The sequence below is a fragment of the Pelophylax lessonae genome (genome assembly GCF_965119305.1).
Source record: "Pelophylax lessonae genome assembly, chromosome: 2".
NCBI classification, from domain to species: domain Eukaryota; kingdom Metazoa; phylum Chordata; class Amphibia; order Anura; family Ranidae; genus Pelophylax; species Pelophylax lessonae.
The window spans coordinates 661,193,692-661,212,771 of NC_138769.1; positions in this window are offsets into that span (position 1 = coordinate 661,193,692).

Sequence of the window (19,080 nt, forward strand, 5' to 3'; positions counted from 1 at the left end):
TTGGGGTCGTTATGTTAGAATACTGCCTTTTGGCCCAGTCTTCGAAGGGAAGGGATCATGCTCTGCTTCAATATGTCAGAGTAGATGTTGGCATTCATGGTTCCCTCAATGAACTGTAGCTCCCCAGTTCCAGCGGCACTCATGCAGCCCCAGACCATGACACTCCCACCACCATGCTTGACTGTAGACAAGACACGCTTGTTTTTGTACTCCTCACCTGGTTGCCGCCACACACGCTTGACACCATCTGAACCAAATAAGTTTATCTTGGTCTCATCAGACCACAGGACATGGCTCCAGTAATCCATGTCCTTAGTCTGCTTGCCATCATCAAATTGTTTTCAGGCTTTCTTGTGCATCATCTTTAGAAGACTCTTCCTTCTGGGACGACAGCCATGAAGACAAATTTGATGCAGTGTGCGGCGTATGGTCTGAGCACTGACAGGCTGACCCCCCACCCCTTCAACCTCTGCAGCAATGCTGGCCGCACTCCTTCATCTATTTCCCAAAGACAGCCTCTGGATATGATGCTGAGCATGTGTACTCAACTTCTTTAGTCGACCATGGTGAGGCCTGTTCTGAGTGGAACCTGTCCTGGTTACCCGCTGTATGGTCTTGGCCACCGTGCTTCAGCTAAGTTTCAGGGTCTTGGCAATCTTTCTATAGCTTAGGCCATCTTTATGTAGAGCAGCAATTCTTTTTTTCAGATCCTCAGAGAGTTCTTTGCCATGAGGTGCCATGTTGAACTTCCAGTGACCAGTATGAGAGAGTGAAAGCGATAACACCAAATTTAACACACCTGCTCCCCATTCACACCCGAGACCTTGTAACACTAATGAGTCACATGTCACCGGGGAGGAAAAATGGCTAATTGGGCCCATTTTGGACATTTTCATTTAGGGGTGTACTCGCTTTTGTTGCTAGCAGTTTAGACATTAATGGCTGCGTGTTGAGTTATTGTGAGGGGACAGCAAATTTACACTGTTATACAAGCTGTACACTCACTACTTTACATTGTAGCAAAGTGTCATTTCTTCAGTGTTGTAACATGAAAAGATATAATAAAATATTTACAAAAATTTGAGAGGTGTAGTCACTTTTGTGAGATATTGTATATAGATCAGACCAAAAGGAGGGACAAATGAGGAGGAAAGAGGGACATTGTTCCAAATCAGGGACAGTACCTCAAAATCAGGGACAGTTGGGAGCTATGACCATGACCACAGTGTCATACTAATGCCTAGCTCCACTATGTCCACTGTTGAACAATAGAAGCCCCTAATTCAGCTTTACCCTATTCCCATGCCAATGATCTCAGTTTCTCTATGTCCACAATGCCATAGTAATGCCCAGGTCCACCATATCAGCAGCATCATGCAAAAGCCCTCCTCTACTGTGCCCACAGGTTGCATTAATGCCCCCGGTTTCAGCTTGTCCATATCTACAGCATATCTACAGTATTACTATAGCCCTGCTCCATAGATTCTCATGGATGCTCCCAGTCTTAGCTCCAATGTGCCCACAATGTCACATCACATTCCCAGGTATTGTAAGAGCAATGGCTACCACATGGAGCCATGCAGGCAGAGATCCACAGAAGCAGCAGTGCTGAACTTTTCTAATGCGTACCAGGCCAAAAACATTACAGTGGCTTTATGCAACTTCCTTATTGTGGGATAATAATGCTCTGCCTATACAATCAGCTGAAGCCCGCAAGGTTTGCCGATTGCCAGCAGCCAGCACTTTTCTGTGGGTAAATGTGACTTTGGAATTTTGACATGAAGTACTAATTGCCATGGGATTTTGAGAATTTCAACATGAAGTACATGTGGCCATGGGATTTTGACCCAGGGTACACGTAACCATGGGATCTGGCCGTAAAAGTAGGACTTTTTTGTTAGACACTAGCCCTATTTGAAGGAGTTTGGTTTTCTTTTTTATAACTCTTGAAGACTCTGTCAATATCTTGGCACATTGGTTCCCGGTTCTGTACACCAACTGCTGCAATTACAAAGGGGTTTCAGCACACCTTAAGCCCCGTACACACGCAACGATTATCGGCCGACCGATCGTCCGTCTTTTGTCCAGAGTTGTGTTTTGTTGGTTGGAATGTGCCTAGACTGCACACGAATTTTCTCGCCCAACAAAATTCTACTTCAGAAGTGATGTCATGTGTTGGTTTGCTTCCTTTGTGTTCTTTCTTCACTGAGCATGCCCAGACTTGCTCATCAGATTTTTCCCTGTCGAAATCTGTACTGACTGCACGAAAATCGGCCGTTATGTTGACGGCCAACAAAAATTTTATAGTCTGCACACCAGATTTTTTTCGGCCGAAAAGTCGAAGTTGGTTGTCGGAAGCATCATACAAGACGAAAATCGGCAGATCAGTCGACGGACGAAAATTCCCTGCCAATTTTCGACGCGTGTGTACAGGGCTTTAGTGCGGGATTCGTAATTTATTTAGGTTATAAAGAATGAGCAGGGAAACACAGAATCACTCCTATTATACAGGGAGGTTGAGAATCTGATGTAAAAGGGAACAGAGTAAAGGAGATCAGGCTAATGGAGTCCCCAAGAGAAATAGGGGTTGATTTACTAAAAGCAAATAGACTGCACTTTTGCAAAGTGCAGTTGCTCCAGAGCTTAGTAAATGAGCAGAAGCTCTGCTGACTTCCATCAACCAATCATGTGCAAAGTGCACAGTCAATTTGCCTTTAGTAAATCAACCTTGTAAGCATGCAGCTTCTAATTCAGACTTGAAGCACAACTAATAATACTTTTGGCTAACCAGAAGCCTGGGAGAGCATTTCTGGAACCAAGTATTGGCCCCAGTGTTAATCACAACCTGTTAAGGGGGTAGATCTACATCTGAAAACACTGAATTAAAGTATAACTAAAGCCTCATACACACGCAACAAATTTCCGCCGACCGGTCGTCCGTCTTTTGTCCAGAGTGGTGTCTGTTGGTTGGAATGTGCTCTAGACTGCACACGAATTTTCGCGTAAGACAGAATTCTACTTCAGAAGTGATGTCATGTGTTGGATTGCTTTGTATGTGTTCTTTCATCTCTGAGCATGCCTAGTCTTGCTCATAAGATTTTTCCCCATCGAAATCTGTACTAATGAGATGAAAATCGGACGTGTTTTGATGGTCGACAAAATTATATAGCTTGCACACCAGGATTTTTTCGGCCAAAAAGTCGGAGTCAGTTGTCGGAAGCACCATACTAACAAGCCGAAAATCGGCAGATCGGTCGTCGGACGAAGTTTCCCGGCCGAATTTCTACTCGTGTGTACGGGGCTAAAAGGCAAAACTAGAGTGGAGAGGGGTTAGAATTCCTGCTAAGTTTTTATTGCTACCTCTGCCCTTTTGAGGAAGATTTACCCTCTCTTTTGTCCTATTTACCATTATCATTGAAAGTGAAAGTAAAAGAAAAGGAAAAAAGGGGAAATTTTTCAAAATTCACACTAGTTCTGGTGCCATGGGGGGTCCCAGGAATTCCCTTAATTTGCAGGGATTTTTCTTCCTATGGCTATGGAAGAAGAAATTAAGATAAACCTCCCCAATCGGACACAGATGGCAAAAAAAAAGGACAGGGGTTATAACCCTCCCTTTCTATATCCAAAATAAATAAATATATAAAAGTTTTGTCAAAAAAAAAAAAAATACTCTTTTTTAAATACAAAGATATAACATGATATAGGCAATGTTTTTGACAAGGGCAGTTTTTTTTTTTTTTTTTCCTTATCTTGCATTATTGATGACAGATTTGTGTGCAGCCATACATCATTATTCAGACTGTTAACATTCTATCCCTTTTCCAGGAATGTTCCAGAGCAGTGTTTAATCTATGGAATTTCATCCACCAAAATAAGATACACTTTTGACATTCCAAATTTTTTAAGTGTGCTCTCAAATCTAACCTCTTCAAACAAACATATTGCATCACCTCATACCAATACTGTTGGATCATAACTGACATGCTTTTTTATTCTTGCCTTCGCGTGACAGGGACTGACATAACCTTATCTAAATGGCAAAGGCCTGTGGCCACAGGAAGTGTTTGGAAGTATACGGAGGGTTGGTTGTACAGTGTAGCCCGGAGGTGATCTTGGCCAGTAGGATTACCGTATAGCAGGGAAGCAATCAAGGATGGTAGGACTACAGAAGGGGGGTGGTGATCCAGAGCGATCATGTCAAAAAAATGATGTCAGTCTATATAGCCTAAAAAGAGCTTAAGCACCTGTGCATGTTTTCTACATAGAATTGTACAGGGTCATCGGTCTTTACCCACAGTGGCCCTAAACAGACTATAACGTGAGCCCAACCAGGCCTCAGTACTGAAAGGTCTTTAGCAGTACACCTGTGACCTATAATTTCTTCATCTTGACTCTGTTGATTCATGTTACTGATCCGGTTTGTTTTCTGAGCTGTCTGTAACATCTGCTTCCCTGCTCCTTTGTTCCTGTACTGACCATGGTGCCTGTTGCTGACTTTGGCTTATCTCTGACCCCTTCTCACCTGTAAACTACATCTCCTCATTACTTTAAATCATTTGATGACCACACTTTCATAGTTCCTGTGACATCAACATCACCAAACAACACTCATGTCACTCTCTTGTACCTCCACTCCCTTTCCCCTTATTCAGGAGTCTGTGGAGAGCAGTAAGAGAGGTTGCCCTTAGGTTTTCTATCCAGGTATATGACAGATGAGTGGTGGTGGATGTACAGTGTAGTGGGTAGGTGGGCTGGTGGGAGATGTACAGTGTTACATGTAGGCAGGTGCAGTCTGTATTGCCCCACTGTAAGTGGTGCTTGTCCAAAGTAGCAATGCAGAAGGGAAAAGAAGTTGTGAGTTCATCTATGACTTCCTCTGTGACTTCCTGCGGTCACAAGAAAACAGCTATCTGATTCAACTCTGGCAACCCACCTGATTTCAGTGGCCATCTTGGGTCAGGCAGAATCTATTTAGAAACTGGGAAATGGTCCGATGCTGTCTATTAAATCCACTTCCATTAGCCTTGTGCTATATATTCATATCCTTTCTGGCTACTACTTAGTGATACATTGTACTTCTTATACTCTGATATAAAATACTTACATCTTTCTATTCAGTCCTGCGTTCGGAAACATGCTCAGACCTCATTCACCACAAGTGTCCTCACCTTGGCTCCCTGTCTCTTTGCCGTGGACTCATGTTCCTTCAGCTCCCGGGTCAGACATTAGCGCCCCCACCACATGGCAATGTTGCTTTCACCAGTGGAACATGACTCTATGTAAGTATGGTTTCCCCACTTGGGTTATACAATTGTTGAAAATCCATACTTGCTGATTTATTCCCAATATCTATTGGTCTTGACATTACATACAATTCTGTTATTCTTTTGACAGGTTTACCTGTATCTAATCCTGATGAGTGGGCTACAGACCCACGAAACGCGTTGAGTTTCTACTATGTTGTACATTATATATAAGACAATTTTGTGTGTACTCTGTTCACTCCATGATATATGACGTTTTATATCAATATTGCTGTTGAAATCTTGCCATGCCATATTCTGTACTCCATCTGTTGGTCAATGCATGCCATTGCTTACATGTTTTTTACTTATTAAAACTATTTTTATGCATTAGCGACTCATGAATCCACTTCAATTAAAGTCCCATCTGGGCCATTTCTCTCCTTCAGGCAGAATCTATTTAAGACTCCTGAGTTTATGTGAGCGGCTAGTGTAGGGACAGGTTCCACGTCTAACAGGGACACTGCTTAGTGGCAGCAAAAGGTTCCAGATGCGTAGGGAAAGTGCAGAGACTATGCTATCTCCTCTTAGAAAACCTCCTGTTTGTGTGTGGACCGGCCAGGCCGCAATACCGATCCTCACTGCAGAAACTGTTGGCATCTTTCCAAGATCTCAATCCTCCACTACTGTTTGTAAGTGGCTCTGGTCAGTGGTGTCCACCCGCCAAGTTTGTTTGTATGTTATTGGAACACTCACAATATACTGTTTCCATTCATCTTGACCTGTGAATGTATTCTTGCCCCCACCGCACCACACTGCACCCTAGCCACAAACAAAAAAAGTGTAGGGGGAGGGGTGATCTGTATGGGTGGATGTATCATAAAGAGGGAAGCACTTGTTTGTGCTGTTACATAACTGTACCTGCTAAGCAATAACACTAGTTTATTCATGATTTAATCAGGACAGGTGTTTTTCGAAGCTTGCATTTCACACATAATCTCCTAAACCAGGCAGCCAAAATAAATAGTTCTCTCAGTGTCTGCCCTGAGTTTATATAATTGAGAGTCCACAGGAGTCGTTTGGGGGTCTGTGCCCATTTCTCACAATTTACTGGCATGAAATGTTGAAGAGGAGGAGGGGCTACACACATTTCCCATTTAATATTTACATCTTCCACATGTATATAACTAATGAATGAGTTGATGAACGACTTAAAGCAAAACCTTTAGTGTTTAAGTATGAATAGGGCTGCTGTTTAATAATAGTGGGGCCATATACAGCATTCCTGATGGGGTCCCCCAAAACGCCTACAGCCCCCCTCAGGTGCAGTGGAACCGTGGCACTGACATTATCTGCCTATGCCCTGAAAATAAAAATAAAAAGTTCCTTCTCTGCTCTCACCTCCTGGGCCGCTCTGTTGACGTTATGGGGGCCGAGGGAAATGTAATGAAATCACTGGTAAGCAAGTAGGAGCAGGGTGTGGTCTAGTAAAATCAATGTATTCATTTAGGCAGAAATGAACACTACAACTGCCCTGGGCCCCCCTGTTTAGCTGACAAGGCCTGGGCCCAGTATAACAGGACCAGTTGTACTGCCTGATCAGCAGCCCTGAGTATGAAGGCTGTCATCACTAACTTCCCTGTCTAACATGATGATTCAATGTCTTCATCACTTTCTGGATTGCTTATCAATGGCAATTATGCCTGTTCGTTCCAGGTCAGTGACTCAGAAAGTATTGAAGGCAGCAACAGCCTGGCTACTTGTAGTAATACATTTTTTAATATCTTTATAAATGATATAGGGTCTGGGATTAAAAGTACCATTTCAGTCTTTGCAGATGACACCAAGCTTTGCAGTGGAATAACTTCCTTACAGGATGTCTCCAATTTACAAGCTCAATGCACTGTCTGTTTCATTGATCATCTATGTGGCAAATGAGGTTTAATATTGATAAAAGTAAAGTTATGCACTTGGGGGCTAAGAATATGCATGCATCATACATACTAGGGGGAGTAGAACTGAGGGAATGCATAGCGGAGAAGGATCTGGGTGTTCTGGTAGATCATAAGCTTAATAATAGCATGCAATGCCAAGCTGCGGTTTCCAAAGCAAGCAAAGTCCTTTCTTGTATTAACAAAGGCTTGGAATCCAGAGAGAGAGATATAATTTCGTCCCTGTACAAATCATTAGTAAGACCTCATCTGGAATATGCAGTTCAGTTTTGGGCACCAGTTCTTAAAAAGGATATCGGGGAACTGAAGTAAGTGCAGAGAAGGGCAAAAAAACTGATAAGAGGCATGGAGGAGCTCAGCTATGAGGAGAGATTAGAGGAACTGAATTTATTCTCTCTTGAGAAGAGGAGATTAAGGGGGGATATGATCAACATGTATAAATACATAAGGGGTCCATATAGTGAACTTGGTGTTGAGTTAAAACCTTTAAGGTCAACACAGAGGACAAGGGGGCACTCTTTACGTCTAGAGGAAAATAGATTTTGTCTCCAAATACGGAAAGGTTTCTTCACTGTAAGAGCTGTGAAAATGTGGAATAGACTTCCTCCAGAGGTGGTTCTGGCTACCTCACTAGATTGCTTTAAAAAAGGCCTGAATTCTATCCTAGGTGTACATAATATAAATGGGTACTAATGTTTATAGTTAAATTTGATCCAGGGAATATCCGATTGCCTCTCGGGGGATCAGGAAGGAATTATTTCCCTACTGTAGCAAATTGGATCATGCTTTGCTGGGGTTTTTTCACCTTCCTCTGGATCAACTGTGGGTATAGGATTGTGTATATTGGATTGAATGGTTGGGTTTGCTTTACTGTTTTTTTTTTTTTTTTTTGTCTTTTATTGGTTGAACCAGATGGACTTGTGACTTTTTTCATCCTGACTAACTATGTAACTATGTAACTATTTTTTTACAGGTACTTTATATAGTGCTGTCAATTTACGCTGCGCTTTACATATATTTTGTACATTCACATCAGTCCCTGCCCTCAAGGAGCTTACAATTTACGGTTCCTAACTCACATTCATACATACACATACTAGGACCAATTAACCTATCAGCATGTTTTTGAAGTGTAGGAGGAAACCAGAGTACCTGGAGGAAATCCACGCAGGCACAGGGAGAACATGCACACTCCAGGCAGGTAGTTTCATGGTTGGGATTCAAAGTGACAACCCTAGTGCTGCTAGGTGGAAGTGCTAGCCATTTAGCCACTGTGCTTCCCCACATACAGTCAGGTCCATAAATATTGGAACATCGACACAATTCTAATCTTTTTGGCTCTATACACCACCACAATGGATTTGAAATGAAACAAACAAGATGTGCTTTAGCTGCAAACTTTCATCTTTAATTTGAGGGTATTTACATCCAAATCAGGTGAACGGTGTAGGAATTACACAGTTTGTATATGTGTCTCCTACTTTTTAAGGGACCAAAAGTAATGGGACAGATTAACAATCATAAATCAAACTTTCACTTTTTAATACTTGGTGTCAAATCCTTTGCAGTCAATTACAGCCTGAAGTCTGGAACACATAGACATCACCAGACGCTGGGTTTCATCTCTGGTGATGCTCTGCCAAGCCTCTACTGCAACTGTCTTCAGTTCCTGCTTGTTCTTGAGGCATTTTCCCTTCAGCAAGTGAAATGCATGCTCAATCGGATTCAGATCAGGTGATTGACTTGGCCATTGCATAACATTCCACTTCTTTCTCTTAAAAAACTCTTTGGTTGCTTTCGCAGTATGCTTCGGGTCATTGTCCATCTGCACTGTGAAGCGCCGTCCAATGAGTTCTGAAGCATTTGGCTGAATATGAGCAGATAATATTGCCGGAAACACTTCAGAATTCATCCTGCTGCTTTTGTCAGCAGTCACACCATCAATCTCAGTATTTGCGGATTATACTAAACTAAGCATGCCAATATCTTCTATGCAGGATGTGGAAACCTTACAAGCGGACCTGAACAAAATAACGGGGTGGGCAACTACATGGCAGATGAGGTTTAATGTTGAAAAATGTAAAGTAATGCACCTGGGTGCCAGAAACCAGAAAGCAAGCTACTCACTAGGGGGGAACCTCTGGGTGAGTCTAGGATGGAAAAGGACCTGGGGGTACTGGTAGACAACAGGCTTGGCAGTGGCATGCAATGCCAAGCCGCTGCAAGCAAAGCCAACAGAATACTGGGGTGTATAAAAAAGGGGATTCACTCCAGAAATTAAGAGATTATTCTCCCGCTCTACAAGACTCTGGTCCGGCCACATCTGGAGTATGCTGTCCAGTTCTGGGCACCGGTCCTCAGGAAGGATGTGCTGGAATTGGAAAGAGTCCAGAGAAGGGCAACAAAAATAATTAGGGGAATGGAGGACATCAGCTATGAGGAAAGACTACAAGCACTGAACCTATTCTCTCTAGAGAAGAGACGTTTGAGGGGGGATATGAGATCAATGTACAAATACTGTACTGGCGACCCTAGCATAAGGAACAAACTATTATTATTATTATAGAGTAAGGAAATACAACAAGACACGTGGCCACTCACTAAAACTAGAGGAAAGGCGGTTTAACCTTAAAATGTGTAAGGGGTTCTTCACTGTAAGAGCGGTAAGGATGTGGAATTCTCTTCCACAAGCAGTCGTATCAGCAGGGAGCATTGATAGTTTCAAAAAACTATTAGATGGGCACCTTAAAGACCACAACATACAGGGGTATACAATGTACGGTTAAAAGCAAACACACACACACATCATAGGTTGAACTGGATGGACTGATGTCTTTTTTCAGCCTTACTAACTATGTAACTATGTAATAAATACAAGAGAACCAGTTCCATTGGCAGCCATACATGCCCACGCCATGACACTACCACCACCATGCTTCACTGATGAGGTGGTATGCTTTGGATCATAAACAGTTAATTTCCTTCTCCATACTCTTCTCTTCCCATCACTCTGGTCCAAGTTGATCTTGGTATCATCTGTCCATAGGATGTTGTTCCAGAACTGTGAAGGCTTTTTTAGATGTTGTTTAGCAAACTCTAATCTAGCCTTCCTGTTTTTGAGGCTCACCAATGGTTTACATCTTGTGGTGAACCCTCTGTGTTCACTCTGGTGAAGTCTTCTCTTGATTGTTGACTTTGTCACACATACACCTACCTCCTGGAGAGTGTTCTTGATCTGGCCAACTGTTGTGAAGGGTGTTTTCTTCACCAGGGAAAGAATTCTTTGGTCATCCACCACAGTTGTTTTCCGTGGTCTTTCCGGGTCTTTTGGTGTTGCTGAGCTCACCGGTACATTCTTTCTTTTTAAGGATGTTCCAAACAGTTGATTTTGCCACACTGAATGTTTTTGCTATCTCTCTGATGGGTTTGTTTTGTTTTTTTTTTCATCCTAATGATGGCTTGCTTAACTTATAGTGACATCTCTTTGGATCTCATATTGAGAGTTGACAGCAACAGATTCCAAATGCAAATAACACACTTGAAATTAACTCTGGACCTTTTATCTGCTCCTTGTAAATGGGATAATGAGGGAATAACACACACCTGGCCATGGAACAGCTGAGTAGCAAATTGTCCCATTACTTTTGGTCCCCTAAAAAGTGGGAGGCACATATACAAGCTGTTGTAATTCCTTCACCTTTCATCTGATTTGGATGTAAATACCCTCAAATTAAAGCTGAAAGTCTGCAGTTAAAGCACATCTTGTTTCATTTCAAATCCATTGTAGTGGTGTATAGAGCCAAAAAGATTAGAATTGTGTTGATGTCCCAATATTTATGGACCTGACTGTAGTTCCCAACTGTCTCTCATTTTAGGGACCCATCCTTTTTTTCAGACCAAATCCCCTTGTTTCTTGTACAACCTCAGTTGTCCCTCTTTTTGGTCTAATGTGTACATCTCTAAACAAAGTTAACTATGTTATGCTGCACTAAATCTTTTATTCATCGTCTATAGCAGTGATGGAGAACATTAGCCCCCCCAGATGTTTTGGAACTACATTTCCCATGATGCTCATGCACTCTGCAGTGCAGTTGAGCTTCATTGGAAATTTAGTTCCAAAACATCTGGGGTGCCAAGATTCACCATCACTGCTCTATAGCAATGCATTTTCTTTTTTTGAAAAGCCAATATAAAGGAAAAAAAGAGGTCAAAAAGTACTTGTGTGGTTTAACCAATCATTTTCTGCATATTAGAGTGCTGTGGTCTGTGTTACTGGGGTTGCAGCAGGGACATGTCCTCTGCCTACCCTACTTTGTGCTAAAAGGTGTCCCTCTTTATCATTTCAGAGAGTTGGGAGGTATGATAATAGTGTGGCACAGGGCTTTTTTTTCCTCAGAGAATAGGTACAGGAACTCCCCCCTTCTGAGTCACCCTTCGTCTCTGCCACCTACCCACCTCTGAGCACTGTCTCTTGGCTCCACCCCCTACCCACCTCCCAGTACCACCCCTTTTAGAGAATACAGAACCAAGTATCATTATGTGCTACTAAGTGATTTGTATGGAATTTGATAGACCCCACCCCAGCAACAATAGACCCCCCCAGCATCCACAGACCCCACCACAGCAACAATAGATTCCCTACACAACAGCAGACCTCCCCCCAGCAACAATAGACCCCATAACAAAATACCACCCCAGCAACAATAGACCCCCAGCAGCAACAACAGATCTCCCAGCAGCCAACAACAATAGACCTCTCCCTCAACAGTTGATCCTTCCCAGCAACAATTGACTTCCCAGCAACATAAGGCCCCCATCCAACAACAATAGACCTACCCTGCAACAGTAGATGCAACAGTAGACCCCACAAAAAAACCAGATCCCTGTCAGCAAGAATAGACCCCCAACAAAAAAACAGATACCCGCTAGCAACAATAGATCCCCAGCAACCAGCATCAATAGACCCTCCAGCACACCTTGACATTAAATACATTCAGTGTTTGGAGGTGCCGGAACTGCGTTCCCCCACGTTCCTGCAAAAAAAAAAACCCTGGTGTGGCATATCATGTGAATGTATGGCCAAACCACATGAGAAGATGGCAGGGTTTTGTGCATATGCGGTTTACTATCCTGGGATCCACGATACCAGGAGGCCACCAGAGAACTGGAGGTCTGGGGACAGCTGTCACTTTGCCCTTGTGCAGCTTCACACACAAGTAGTGATAGATAGAAAGCAGAAGCAAGAAACTGTTTGTCATCTGGCCGCCTTTTGCTAATGGCGTATGACGAGGAGGGTAGATACAAAAATAACTAGTGTCCCCAGCTTATAGATATGGCTGGAGGCAACATAAGAAGAAGTAATTTCCTTGGTTTCCACCACGTATTATTATTTAAAGAGCAGGGGAAAGGCAATATGAGTCAATGACTCCCTGCTGCCCTCTACAGGGTGCTTGAGGCATATGGTAGAAATGCCCCTTGAGTACTTAGAAAATGTGTAAGCATTTATTGAACAATTGCTGCAGTTACTGTTTTGAGTTCTACAAGACAAACTACTGCTGTGGGTTATGAAACAACTAATAAAACTGTTAGCCTTAAGGTGATTGAGCACAGTTCTTTGGTACTTTCAGTATGTGGTGCTAAGTGAAACTGCATCTTTTTATTGAAGTGAATAATTCCAAAACCGTATCTGACGTTTGCAAAAAACAATACACAGAGCGGCGTCTGGGAACAGGAAATCAAACTTGCACTGACTCAGCTGGCAGGCCATTATAAACTGTGTGGATTTCTTGCCCTGGAGGGAAGACTCACTGCTGTTGACAAGCTGACGTTTTGCAAAGATTATTAGCTCAGTGCAGATTGCTATGGCATAGCCCACTCTAGGGAAGAGTTTACCTGTTTGTTGTTATTACATGTACCATAAACTGATGTTATGATGTGCATTGTGATTTGATGAGACATTTCACGTTATTTTATTTTTTTCTCACTATAAATAATATCTATGCTGACTTCAGCCAATAAACAGAGAAACATATAAAAGGGAAGAGTTCCGTCAGTCTGCACACCTGTGTCCCAACTACCCGCAGAATGCCATTCCAGATCCTGATTCTGAGGCTAACAAATAGACGGGCTGATTACTTCTGACAACTCTTGCAGGGAAAAATCTGTTTGTTGTCTGCATCTTTAGAAACCATTGCTGTTTATTGCTCTAGCCATTGAACATATTGAATCCGCACACATGTGGATTGAGAAAATGTATGTTTTTTTTTAACCTGACCATAATTTTCCTTTCCTGGCCTCTTCTATTATCAGCAGGGCATTTTTTTTAACTGGAACTTGGTGGAACTTCAGTTCCACCACCTCTGGCTAGAGCCCCCTGCTCCCTGCTCACCAGGGCCGGGACAAGGGGTGGGAAGGAGGGGCGGCTGCCCTGGGCACTGTGATATCATGTGGGGTTCAGGGGCACCCCAAGGAGATTGGGGGAGGAGGGGATTTGTGTTGGGAGGGGTAATTAGGGGGGTGGCAGGAAGTTCTAGAAATTGTTCTAGGAGGGAAAATTTGGGGTGGTGTGCTAGGAGTGATGATTTGGGGGGGTATTTATATTGAGAGGGGAGATAGGGGAGGAAGATTTGTGCTAGGATGGGAGATTTGGGGGTTTGTGCTAGAAAAAGTAATATGGTGGGGGGAGGGCAGCAGAGGGTAATTCTACTTGGAGGGAAATGTTTTTGGGGGAGGGGGATTTGTGCTAGTAGGGATGATTGGGGGTCATTTGTGCTAGGTGGGAAAATTTGGGGGAGGGGGGCATTTGTGCTAGGATGGGGGAAGGAAATGTGTGCTGGGAGGGGGGTATTTGGAGCGTGGGTGGAGGATTTGTGCTAGGAAGGGGACATTTTTTTTTTGGGGGGGGGGGGAATCGTGCTGGGAGCATATGTGGAATGAGAGGATTTGAGTTGAGCATGCAGATTACCGCTCAATTTTTTTGGGTGGGGGGGATTTTTCGCTGACACATAATGCTCATATACTTTGGGTGGGGGGGGGGGTGGTGCAAATTGGCACATTCGCCCTGGGCACTAGAGGACCTTGTCCCGGCACTTCTGATCACCATTATCACTTGTCAGCGCCATAGAATTGCTTCTATGTTTACAAGTGACAGCTCGTCTCCCAACGGCTGCCACAGATCTGATCTGCTGAGCGGCTTACTGTGTGTAGGATAGGGACAAGGGAGATGGAGGTGCCCAGGCACGATGTGGCTGCAGTGGTGGCCGGTTTATAGAGGGCGCTGGGGCGCCGGACCTACTGCTGGCTATGGGGGGGGTGGGGTTTTGCACCCCACGTGCGTCACGCAGAGGCGCCGATTGGCGGCCTTCTGGGTGTCATCTGGACGCAGAGCAATGCGCCCCGACACTCCCCACTGTGGTGCTGTCCTGGCTGTGATTGGTCCAGACTCCAGCCTGGACCAATCATAGTGGACATCCCGGGTGACGTCGCATGGGGGGTGGTGCGGGCGTTAGTTACGCACCGTCCCGACGTCACCTTCACGCCCGCCGTCAGAGAGGAGGGCAGCGGCGCGCATGCAGGTCGAGGAGGAAAAAGACGTCCAGAGACCAGAGCAGAGTCCGACTGAGTCTCCCGAGTCCCAGGCCGTCAGCAGCAGAGAGCAGCAAGCAGCACGCCAGGCAGTGACAGAGTCGGTCGTCCGATCGTCGTGAGAGAGAGAGCCAGCCCAAGAGGTAAGTGATTCTGCAGCCGCTGCCTCAGACTCAGTGCCTCCCTCCTCCTGTGTGTGGGACTGCGGCCAGGCCAGCAGCCTGATTAGCAGTGTACACAATATAAGACAGTGCAGGCCAGGCCAATTACATTGTACATCAGGTAAAGTGCTATGCTAACTTAGCATAGCACTTTTACCTGTGTACAATGTAATTGGCCTGGCCTGCACTGTCTTATATTGTGTACACTGCTAAGCAGGCTGCTGGCCTGGCACTATATATATTTATTAATATTAATAGTAAATGGCAGCCATGGGGACCAGTGACACCAATACAGTGATAAGTGCTAAAAAAAATATGCACTGTCACTGTACTAATGACACTGGCAGGGAAGGGGTTAACATCAGGGGCTATCAAAGGGTTAAATGTGTCGCTCTGGAGTGCTTTCTAACTGTGTGGGGGATGCTTTACCTGTGGAATAACAGAGATCTGTGTTCCTGCTTAGCAGAAACACAAGATCTCCATCTTCTTGTTTACATACGCAGAGTACTGTTCTGCCTCTCTCAGGAACGAACAGGGGGTCCTGGCAGACCGGAAGCACGAGATGACGTACAGATACGTGATTTCGCGCAGAAGAGCCTCCACCCTGCAGTATATGTACGTGGGGTGGTCAGTAAGTGGTTAGGTTTAAGCAGAACTTTAACCAAAAGGGGAAGTTCCACTCTTCCTCCTCTTTCACATTTGGCAAATACTTTTTTTTGGGGGGAGCAGGTACCTGGTTTTGACCTCTCACTTCCGGTTGGATCACAGTGGCATTCTAAGCAAAGTTTGGCACCCCCTCCTTCCCTCACAGCCTTCTGGGAAACATCACGGGTCCCAGAAAGAAGAAAACTTTAGAAGACTACTAAAAGATCATATGAAAAAGGTGCTTGTGAGCAGGGGAGGACTGGGCCAGGGGGCAGGGGAGCAATTGCCCCCTGGGCCGCTCTGATGCCCTGTAAAAAGGCTGCACCGCTTCTGCGGGTTGAAGACAAGGACAGAGCGCAGCCCCCCCCCCAGCATGGATGGTGTAAGGTTAATGCCCCACTGGAAACTCTCCTCCCCCCGGCCAGCCCCAACCAAGCTGTCCCAGCTCCCCCCAACTACCCCCTGCTGGCCAGGTCAGGAATCGGGATTCAGCCGGTGAGTAGAGAGTACCAGGAGCAGAGCTTCAGCCTGAAATGGAGGACAGGAAGAGGGAGAGTGGGAGGGGTGCCGAGTTGCTGCACCTCTGGTTTGTAACTGCCCCCTGGGCTGAAAGTTGCCAGACTGCCCCTGCTTGTAAGGCATGTAATAGAAAGTTGAATAGATTGTAAATAAAGGCTCTTTGTGCACCTCCCCAGAGCCATTCCACAGAACAGTGCAGATGGATATGTAATGGAAGACCCCACCTCACATAACATTCACTGATCTGCAGCTATTTGTCAACCATACTGTGGTTCTTCACTCTCGTTGACCAATACTTTTCTGATATACACCAATTACAAGAATGGAGGGAGAAACGAACATTGGGGGCAAAATAAGATATCTGTAAGCATTTTAAAGTAAGTGCCTAGAATTCATACAAACTTTATTAGAATTCTTTGCAAATAGCGTAATATCACTCTCATTTTCTGAAATGTCACTGAGAAGTCTGGCCACCCACTGTGATAACATAGTACATACATATCAACTGAGATGGATCTAGCAGTAAACAGATGGTTGTCTTTTTATAGAATTCTAGGATATGTGGCTGTCATTTTGTGTCAGGCGCTATTCAGTAAAAGAGAAGGGTTGGGAAACAGTAACTACCCCTTTTCAGTTAGAAAGGTTTTAGCTCATTTTAGATGTTGAATGATAACCCGGCATTTTGGGCTGAAATTGGTGATATACTGTAAATGCTGCATGACAATATAAGTGCTTGAATTTCATACGGAAAGATTATTCGCATCTACTGTGAAAAAAAGATCTGGATTTTGTTCTATTTTCAGCACTTCCAGACAGTGGACCAAATGTTTTGCTGTATAAAGAGCTCATAAAGACAGAACAAAGGAAGATATTTAGCTAAACAAAAGTTGTAAAGCAAATGTCTGTAAATGAAAGTATCTGGCAGAATGCCATCTATTGAATGTACCTTCAGAATCCCTAGAGTTCATTAGGATACTATCCACAGAGCGACTGTAAAACAAAGCAAGCACAAGATTATGTAAGACTAATAAATATGCATCCATTTGCAAAGAACGTGTTGTTGTCTATAAAATTCTTAAAGCAGAACTCCAGTTAAAAATACCAATATAAAAAATTAAGAAATAACATTAAAAAAAGCAGCCTTTACTAAAATATTCACATTTAGGCTTCCTTCACACAGCCATTGAGATACATCTACCAGATTCCAGCTTTAAGAAACAGCGGAGTCATGCAGCTGGAATGACCAAGGCATGACAATGGCAGTGGCCACTATTGACCGGCTGACAGCAGCTAATGTCTGATGTCTAGCTCACACCTCATGCTCCTACACTGCTCCCTGCCAAGTAGTGCAAGCTTACATGTCCCTTGGCTAGTGGTGGTTGCTTTCTTCTGCCTGGCCAGCTTCTATGTTGGTGGACTATAGGTCCTGCCCAAGGGACTGTTCATTCTTCGGTCCCATTGGTTGGCAGTGCACGCACAGTGTTCCAGTTGCCATGCTGCTTGTTTCATCTCCTCTGCACTGATTGGCTACTGCCCTACGGCACTCTATTTGAGCATCATTAGCCCAGGCTTCCCACCCAACCTTGTCTTGATGTTCCTGCCAGCTTTGCCTTGTCATTGGATTCTACTGCCCGCCTGCCTAGAATACAGAATACTCTTTTGGAATGCTGCTTGCCTTTTGACCTCAAGATGTTTCTGTATTAAACGACTCTGGTGCTTGCCCTGACCTCAGATTATCTCTGGATAATGCTTTCTATCACGAGCCTCTGAACTTTGGCATGGATGCTATTTTGCCATGCTATGCTTCATGCCTCCTGAATATACAGACAGGTACAAACGCTGTAGCACTGTGTACCGAGACCTGAGGGCAACCAAATACCATAAATGCCTTAGGGAACAGGGGGCACTCAGGATGAAGTATCACTCGCTAGTTATAGTTTCTGACATTGGCATCAGGGCGAGTGTCACACCAACATTATTAAACCCACTTCTGAGCCCTGGCTGTCTGAGACCTGATCCAGCCTGTGACTGGACAGTAAAAGAAGAAGCAGCACAGTGATGAGCTCATCTCTCTGTCAATCTTTATGTACATAGATAAGTTTCTTATAGAGCAGTAAAGAATTGACTTCATGACGCCAGGCTTGATGCATAGGAGGGAGTGCCTGCATCCAAAAGCAATACGCTTCAGAACAATAAAAAGCACTTTCTGTAAAAAAATATTATCCTAAACGTGTCATCTTCTGGGTTAGGAAAGAGACCTACCAGACACTGCTTTGGGTCGACTGTCAAAGGTGAGCCCATCTTATCATGAAGGAATTGAACTACTTGAGACCAGTAATCGTGTATAACCCTGACAAATCTCATCCATATGGAAAAAGGTCCCCCGGGAGTCGGAACATCTAGAACATGTAGGGAAATTGGAGGGGCGATATCTGACAATGCATATTGGGGTTAGGCATGCTCTATGTAGAATGTAAAGCTGTGTAAGGCGATCTGAGACCTTAGGAAACACCTGTTTACAAGCATCTAGTATCTTGTCCCAGTCCCCATCCTCCATGTCCTCGACATCCCATGCCCATCTGGATTTAGGCTAATAAGCCAACCTAGTGGCCGAGGGAGTGAGAAGATTATTATAAAATATTGAAATCAGTTTCTTAGGATCTTTTCCTAGTATTGTATCCATCTCTCTGTCTCTCTGCTTTCTCTTCTATAAGCATACACCCTATCAGTACATGAACTGATTGACTCCTTGCATTGCTTCCTCCATTCACAATCCAGCACTGCTGTACAGAGACAGCCAAATGCTGATCCTAATTCAAATCCAGGCGTAGGCAGGTACAGGTTTTCCTTCTGTGGAATGGAGTTTGATATGGAAAGTGTTCCCTTACTGACTCTGCCAATTCAGCTGTTCAATTTGGCAGTGCAACCTCTTGAGACCCGAGGTGGCCATTTTGACCAGGAACCTTATACATAGGG